Source organism: Pelobates fuscus, chromosome 5, assembly GCF_036172605.1.
Source record: "Pelobates fuscus isolate aPelFus1 chromosome 5, aPelFus1.pri, whole genome shotgun sequence".
Classification (NCBI taxonomy): domain Eukaryota; kingdom Metazoa; phylum Chordata; class Amphibia; order Anura; family Pelobatidae; genus Pelobates; species Pelobates fuscus.
The window spans coordinates 193130008-193139217 of NC_086321.1; the positions used below are offsets into that span (position 1 = coordinate 193130008).

Below are 9210 nucleotides of genomic sequence, written 5' to 3' on the forward strand. Positions count from 1 at the left end.
TATGTGTGTGTAAGGGTGATGTATGTGTGTGTAAGGGTGATGTATGTGTGTGTAAGGGTGCTGTATGTCTGTGGGTGATTTTAGTGTTTGTGTGTATGTGTAAGGGTGATGTGTATAAGGGTGCAGTGTGTGTGAGGGTGCTGTTAGTGTGTGTGTGTGAGGGCGCTGTGTGTGTAAGGGCGCTGTGTGTGTGAAGGCTGTGTGTGTGTGTGTGTGTGCGGACGCTGTGTGTGTAAGGGCGCTGTGTGCTGTGTGTGTGTGTAGGCGCTGTGTGTGTGTGTGTGCAGGCACTGTGTGTGTGTGTGTGAGAGCGCTTTGTGTGTAAGGGCGGTGTGTGTGTGAGGGCGCTGTATGTGTGTGTAAGGGTGCTGTATGTGTGTGTAAGGGTGCTGTATGTCCGTGAGTGATTTTAGTGTTTGTGTGTATGTGTAAGGGTGATGTGTATAAGGGTGCTGTTTGTGTGAGGGTGCTGTTAGTGTGTGTGTGTGTGAGGGTGCTGTGTGTGTAAGGGTGCTGTTAGTGTGTGCTGTGTGTGTGTATGTGTAAAGGTGCTGTTAGTGTGTGCGTATGTGTAAGAGTGCTGTTAGTGTGTGTGTGTGTGCTGTGTGTGTAAGGGTGATATATGTGTACGGGTGCTGTTAGTGTAAGGGTGATGTATGTGTGTGTGTGTGTGTGTATGTGTAAGGGTGCTGTGTGTGCAAGTGTGCTGTGTGTGTATGTGTAAGGGTGCTGTGTGTGTGTGAGGGTGATGTATGTGTGTGTGCGCTGTTTGTGTGTAATGTGTGGGCCGTTTAGTTAATATCCCCCTCCCTTCTTACCTTTTGTAGGGAGGGGGGCCATGCTGCTGCCATCCCTGGTGGTCCAGTGGTGAGTAAACTCTAGCCCCACAGGGGGCTAGAGTTCACTCTCGCGAGATCTGAGCATTGCCGTGGTGACCGTGGCAATGCTCCGACCTCGCAAGAGGAACCTGGAGGAGCTGCTGGCAAGAGCTCCCTGGGTCCTCTCCTCCCTCCCTCCATGCATGTCGGTCGGTGAGGGAGATCTTTGAGGGTGGCACATAGCGCGTGCTGCGGCTGTTAGGGTGTGCCCAGGCACACCCGGCACACCCTGTGCGCACTCCTATGGTTTTCTTATAGCTGCATCCTTTGAGTTACCCTCCAACACCATCTCCATCAGATACATGACGCTTGAGAGGTATGACAGTTTTAGTGTTTTTGGTCGATAAGATTCTGTAATTAGGCCCCATCATAATTGTCAGCACCAGGCCCACTGGGCTCTTAATCTAGCCCTGACTGATGTGTTGGTTTAACCATTGTTGAAATTACTTTATAACATAAAATGTGCAATGTTCAGTAATGCTAAACAATTGTCTTTAAATGTTGACCTAAAAACTGGCAATAGCTGTTGTGGCATTGCTTGCCTCTTTGCATTTTTCCTGCAGGACAAAATAAAGAATAAAAAAAAAAAAGCAAGGAGGAAATCTATGGTCAGCAGGTACTTACTAAAAGGAGAGGGGAACTAGTGTCCCCACCCATAGGCAGTATAGTCTGCTTCCCAGAGGCGGCAGGTGGGGGCTCTAATTATAAAATAGGAGAGACCTAATATCCACCAAGCCCTCACCCATAGGTGCTGGGTGTTGGCTCTAATTATAATATACCATTGTCCATTCACACAAATTTGTGCCATTGGACCCATACCCATAATTCAAATGAAGAAATGAAGCCTTTTCACCTACCATTCATAGTATGGGTAGGGCTTTATAATGGCTTTTCATGCTTTAATGCTCATTCTGGGCAGTGAACTCATGGGGTAAAGATTAATCTATTTTTGTTTGCATTAAGTTTTTATTTCATTATAATTTTTTTTAATTGTGTGCTTTTTGTATTATCAGTAACTGCATATTATTAGGAGTTTTACGAGATTTACAAGATAGTAAACAAAAATTATTTTATTGGCAGGTATTAGTTTTAATGGCACCTTTTACTATTATTAGGGTGAGGAGGGAATGTAGGGTTATTTGAAAAGGAAGTGGCTAGGAGACCCCTAGCCACCCCGTGGCACTATGGCACAAATCCCCCCTGTATATTATAATTAGAGCCTCTGCCTGTTGCCCAAGGGTGGGGGAGAACTAAGTCTTCCCCTGTATAATATAATTTGAGTTCCACCCACTGCCTGTGGGTGGTTGAAGGGGGGATTTTACGATTTCAACCCCATGGAGGGGTGGGGGGGCGCAACATGGTGTTTTTAACACTAAAGGATCACGAATACATGTTTGTGTTCCTGGCCCTATTGTGTTCCTTTAATTCTGGACCAAATCTAGGCTCATTTGGAGCCTTTTTTGCAAAAGCTGGACAATGTTAAATAGTGTGAACAACGTTCAGATTTTGCATTCCAAACGGCCATGTACAGCAACAGATTTTTTTTCCCCATTCAGGATGGTGCCATTCGGACTTAACACTGAATAACAGTGTTAATCTAACACTGACAGGGTTATTCTTTTTTTGAGCAACATGGATAGGTTAAGACTGTATATATCAGTGCAATTACAACATCCAAAAACTGTTGTACAGCTACAGCTTGATGCAAAGGTAATGGAATGTATTAGAGACGTGCCTGCAGTGGAGGTATGAAGTGACTTTGTTTATGACACCTCTCGTTTCATGAGAAACGTGGGGACACCTGATACTGTGGCTTTATTTATTTACATTTGTTTACCTATCAGAAAAGTGGGCTAATGCAGCAATATGAGGTAATTTTGGGTATTGGCAGGGTTAATTTTATGGCAAATTCTTCTTATTTGAGTGAATTGAAAGTGATGAGGCTGCAGATGCTTGTTTAAAATTGCAACAACTTTCTCCTTATGATGTTTTGCGAAACCACACAGTAAGTTGAAGATATTTTGAAGGACAATGTACTATTGCTCCCCAAACCGCTTGGTGCTGGTGGGCTGTTTTACCAAGGGAAGCAGCAAATAAAATAATTGATGAAAACAATTTGCCGAAAAATATTGGCTGAATTGACTTTTGTATACACTTTTAACTCCATTTATAACACATAGAAACACATTTATGATGCTTAGAATCCCACCTGTGCAATCTGATCAAAGTATTTCAGTGCAGTGTCCTTAATGCTTCTAAAAAAGATCTTCTCTTGAGGTTTAAGCTGTGTACAAAACCAACTGAGTTATATAAAAGTAAGAATAAATGGTAAATATGATGGGATGAGATAACTGCCTTTAATGAAAACATAAAGCATATCTTATTTCCCATGCTCAAAAAAAACCCCAACTATACTCACATTCTCAGATAGGAACAAATATCTGCAAGCAGTTCTACATATGCTGCAATAATCTGTCCAAAGGTATAAAAGACACAATGTTAGCTATTAACTTCTATTAACTGTGGGGACAGGGTTCACATCCAATTCAGCAATATCCGTAACAAATACAGGACGGCAGGTGTGACACACATGAAGTAAGGTTTAGTAAGAGTTGCAAGTAAATCTAATTAAACATTACATGATTACAAGTGATTAAAATAGGTTGAGAGTGCCAATTTGTAATCTCCAATAAATATTAATACCAAGCATTAGTACCGGTATTTTATAGTGCTGAAATGGTAGGGACATGACATGTAAAAAAAAAATTGAGAGCAACAGTTACATATTTGAAGAGAGTTTGACGGGAATATATTGTTGGCTGGCTTGAGAGAGAGATAGAAGACATGGTTAAGGAAGGTGTACATATTATTGCTGAATATGGAGGAGAAAATATAATGTGGATAGGGGAGTTCACCAAGCCAGGATTAAAGCAGTGCAACCTTTCAAGTGCAGGATTATATATTAAAACATGAGGTATTTCATTAGATATTATAAAATGCTACTAAAACAGTCGGTAGTGCGGAAAGATGTTATGGGAATTTCATTACGTAACAGGATTTATCAAGAAATGCTGTGGATTCCTGTTTATATGTTTTTTCCTTTTTAGAAAATAGGCTATGGTCTTAAAATCCAGTCCATGTGTAGGATAATTACCTACACATGGTAATTCTATCTGTGAATACTTCAGTAGAAATATGTCACGTTGACCAGAACTTCCAATCTTCAGCTAGGATATACCCTTATATCCCCATTAGTACAATATACTTTCATAAATATATATATATATAAATATATATACATATTGATCCTTGCCCAAACTCAGCTGTTTTTTTGTTTCCTTAATTTCTTACTAATTGTGAAATTTTAGAGAAATGATAAGGGAATTGTAAATGTTAGGATAAAACACACGAGCAGGAAATGGCTGAGTTGGAAAATATTTCTGACTAAGCAATTTTGGTCTAATGTGCAGTTCCTTTCTCAGCTCACCACAAATTCTGTTTCAGAGAATAAACACCACGCGAATAAGAGCTTATAGCAAGATACACACAGAACATAAATGCTAGCGCATTATTTAAAGGGACACTCCTATATATGTGAAGAACATTTCACAAAAAGTGCTGATTTCAATAGAAATTGGCACCTTTATATAATTGGTCCTGTTGCTTCCTGGTTTGGTTAGTACAGTGGAGCTAAACCCAAAAGACAGACAATTGCTCAGAGCATCTGCCTTGCAAAGACTTCTCATAGAGCTGCATTGGGAAGTCTGTGATTGGACAGCCACATAAAGTTTGGGTGGGTTTAGAAGGGGAGTGCTTGCAAAGGCTGCAGACAAGAGAACTGCAGCTTTTACAAGCAGTTTTTAAATATGCCCTGATGGAATGTGGTTTTCTTTATGCTTTTTGATATTTAATATGTTAGTGAATAAACCCCTAGACTAAGTTTCAAAGTTTTAGCATCGTAAGTTTTTTGGTTGTGAACATGCCCCCAATGAAAATATGCATACATGTTTTTATTTTGGCTGTATCTACTAAACAGTGATTCTAAATTTATTTTTTGGGGGGAGTGAGGGTAGCAGTGAAGTGTCCCTTTAAGTAACGAGTATAAGTAGATGGAAGGATACACCTGTGAGTAGGTGGGAGAGTGACAAAGAGAAAATAAAAAGTCAAGTGAGACAGTCACTTTGGTGATGCTAAAATGGAGCTGTCTTATAATGTAATGATAGCATAGCAGTGTACTTTCATGCAATCATTACAGCATTAGAACATTCAAAGAGGTTTGGGGAACAAGAAGTGGGGGGGGGGGGGGTTAAGTCTATGGCAGTGTAGATCCTGCTGCACTTTATATCATATTGTACCACTGAAAAACACTTAAAAGCCCTAAAGCAGTGAGTCTTCTCACAGAGAACAGCCTTCTCTGGCTGAGCGCTTTCAGTTAACACTCTGTGAAAACTGTTTAAAACTGGTATGAGTTGGTATCAGTGGTGTATTTTGGATTTGTGCTGCCATAGGCACGACTAAATTTGCCCCCCAATTCGTGTCAAGGCCACTTTTTTGACTGACAGACACATGCCCTCATTGAACATGCACTGATATACACTCACTGACAGATACAGAAATTGGCACACACTGTTTAACCAACACAATCATTGGCACACACTTTAACTGACAGACACACACTGACAGGCACACACTCTCAGATACACATAAAATGACATACACACACTGACACACACTCACAGGCACACCCATTCTCACTGAAAAACACATTTTCACTCACGCACAGACACAGACTGACAGCTACACTCACTCACTCACAGTAAGGTGGACAGCCCCAGAACATGAGGCAAACAAGGAATTTGTCTGGGAGCTTGGGGTGGCGGTTTTTGGCGCCCCCCCCTGAAAGTGACGCCCTAGGCAAATGCCTTGTTTGCCTTGTGGTAAATACGTCCCTGGTTGGTATGGTAATATAGACATATGAACTGTGTCTTCATTAGACCAGCTTAGACCAGAAGGATCATGTAAGTAGGAGTCAGCCTGTTCCTATTCTGACATATTATTAGGAGATGGAGCCTGATGTCTCCTGGCAAACTCTATAGCATTCTGTTTGTTATAGCTACTAGTTACTAGAGTGTCTCTTTAAAGGAACATTCAACGCATATTCACTAAAGCCAGTTGTGCCCTGGCGCCCTCTCAAAGTAACTTGTCAAACTGTTTAAGAACAGTTTGACAATTTACCTGGGTCCCATCTGACTGAGAAGCCAGATGTTTCACTTGTTAAGTGCAGCCTGATGTAGGGCCATGCTTATTGGATGCGATCACACTCACATGACACTCTCAGCCAACATGAGTAGTCCTGATTAGCTCAGTGAAGCTAACCGAATGCTCCTTGCAAGAGCATCCAGAAGCAGGGAGTGCAGGTAAGAGCACCCAGTAAGATTCAGGTACGTTGTCAAACTGTTCTTAAATGGTTTGACAAATTACTCTGGGGGGTGCCAGGGTAAAGTCACACTCAGATTCACTAAAGCTCGGGACATTTAGGGTTAAAGTGGGGGTTACAATTAGACTCGGGAACTAATTTAACCTCTCTCACTTCTTACTCTAACCCTAACCCTAGAAGTAAATCTAAAATTAATCCTAGACATAATTAAAACATTTTAATGTTGTTTTTCCCTAGGTATCACAATCCAAATACACACACAACCCCACAAGCTGCCTCTTACATGCAATAGCACAAGCAGACCCATTCATTAAACACACAATGTGACATTTCATCCAGACATACAATTTCACAAGCAGCCTCCATACATAGCCCAAATTCATAGGTATCATACACAATACTACAGACTACTCATGAACATATACAATTTAACAGCCCACATACACACAAAAACAACGTTACAAAGCAACTGCAGCACTCAAATAACATAAGCACAATATGGCAACATACACACCTCAACTTATAAAAATAGGATCAGCACGCCAAGAGACTTCAAGATCTTGTTTTGGCATAGTAGTCCTAAAAGGTTTCCTACCCCTTTTGGATTACACTTTTGAATACATGTCAGAGTTGTAATATGCTTTACACAAAAACACTGATACAAGGACAGTTTTAGATTAGTGAGCTGTATATGTCAACTTTAAATCAATGCCAGCATAACTGCAGCCTTCAACAACATTTTAATTAAATTATTAATTGCCCGAATCAGCAACTACTCAGGCAACTTTGAACCCTCGCCCTCGTAAAATCAGGTACAAACTAGAACATGAAACTGATAAGAAGTAACAAAATAAAAAGACATAGACTTTGAGCATTCTGACAATATTATTGCTTACAAATATCATCCACAGGGTGGCACAAATGATTGCTTCTAACTAGTAGAGGATTAACCCTGCACGCTATTATAACTGAAATCTTTCCAAAAACAATGAAGCTGGGTCACGGATCATGTAAAGATTAGCATAGTAAGGAAAGCTTTGAAGTGCTGCAATAGAAAGTCAGCTGATTGGGAGCTTAATACAGACATGCTGAAGCAGATCAGCTAGAAGTATAATAATGCTGAGCACATGGACCTACTCTAACCACAGGAATCACAAACCTAAATTCAGCAGCCGAGTAAGCTATCATCATGCTATCCTTACATGCCCCAAACCACATTGTTCTTTTCTTTTAAAGCAGCAACAGAAAATAGCACTTTGCTATTTCCAAACCTTTTTTATTTTCAAAATTAACTCAAGTAACACTGATATCTGCCGTGAAACCCTGAATTTTATTACAGGACACAGAGGCTCATATTAGGCTTTATCTCTTTCTTTATTCCTCAGCAGCAAAGAAAGGATATTAATGTATTAATATAAAAACAAACAAGTGTGTGATTAGAGGGATCCTTATCTCACACTCCTCTGCCCTGAAAAAGGCAAGGGAACACACGATCCGAGAACTAACCACCAAGATAGGGACCCTAACACAGGCCCACAAACGAACTCTAGATGACACATTTCTCGGGGACCTCACAGCAGCCCGTGAAGAACTAGCACGGGTCCTGCGGCAATCGTACACTAGGGCCCTCCAGCACACTAAATCTTTTTTCTACACGGAAGGAGACAAGTGCGGCAGGTTGCTGGCCAGAATGATCAATAAAAAACGCTCCATGACATATATTGCACACATGCGCGACGCCGCAGGCCAATTACATCACATGCCAGACCAAATCGCTACAGCTGTAACCCGCTTCTACACAGACCTTTACGCGATCCCCCCCCACGCCCCTCGAGCAGACCCGAAACTGGGAGCGACCCGTATGAACGTATACCTCACTAAATATACCAAAACCAAACTCTCCTCAGACGCATCGGAGGCCCTGGAGGCGCCACTGACGGAGGGGGAACTGGCTCTGGCCATCAAAACCTCAAAGACAGGCAAAAGCCCGGGCCCAGACCGTCTCCCCCTCAAATACTACAAAACTTTCCTGGCCACATTGTCCCCCCAATATATCTCGGCCTTCAACTCTATAACAGAGGGAAATACCATCCCTCAGGAAACACTTGCGGCCAAAATTGTCCTGTTGCCAAAGGAGAGGGGAGATACCGAACGATGTACGGGCTACCGGCCGATATCGCTACTTAACTGTGACTTACGCCTGTTCGCTAAAATACAAGCTACAAGGTTGAATCCACACATACCAGACTTAATCTCTCCTGACCAAGTGGGATTCGTCCCCCCACAGGGAAGCCAGGGATAATACGGTCCGGACCCTCTCTCTAATCCACCACGCGCAGCGCACCTCAGAGAGCCTTCTCCTCCTCTCTACGGATGAGGAGAAGGCCTTCGATAGGGTGGTGTGGGACTATCTATTCTCGGTACTGGAACACATCGGCCTGGGGATTCATATGCGCCAGTGGATAGAATCTCTTTACTCATCCCCCACGGCCAGGGTGTGCATAAACGGGGTCTATACGGATGCATTCCCGGTCAGAAACTGAACCAGGCAGGGCTGCCCCCTGTCGCCGCTTTTATTCATCTTGGCTCTGGAGCCCTTCTTACAGGCGGTAATGGACAACCCAGATATTTTGGGGGTGACGGTGGAGGCAGACCACCACAAAATTGCAGCATATGCGGATGATATGCTATTTTTCATCACTAACCCAGAAATCTCCCTCCCAAACCTCATGGCAGAGTTTAAGACATACGGCCAAATCGCCAACCTTAAGATCAATAATGCTAAATCCTCTATCCTCAACATGGGCTCCCCCCGGAGGAGGGCAGACCAAATCCGACGAAACTTCCCCTTCCAATGGCGGGACACCGCTATTAAATACCTGGGTGTGAGGCTCA

General features: G+C 42.4%; 1 protein-coding gene across 1 annotated transcript in view; it reads right to left on the reverse strand.

The window, feature by feature from the left end:
* Positions 1-3345, reverse strand: part of RNF212B (ring finger protein 212B) — a 75941-nt gene extending 72596 nt beyond the window's left edge. The window contains exon 1 of the mRNA XM_063457152.1: positions 3298-3345. The gene's annotated coding sequence lies outside the window, so the exon portion shown is untranslated. The remainder of the gene's footprint in view (positions 1-3297) is intronic.
* Positions 3346-9210: the final 5865 nt, after the last annotated feature.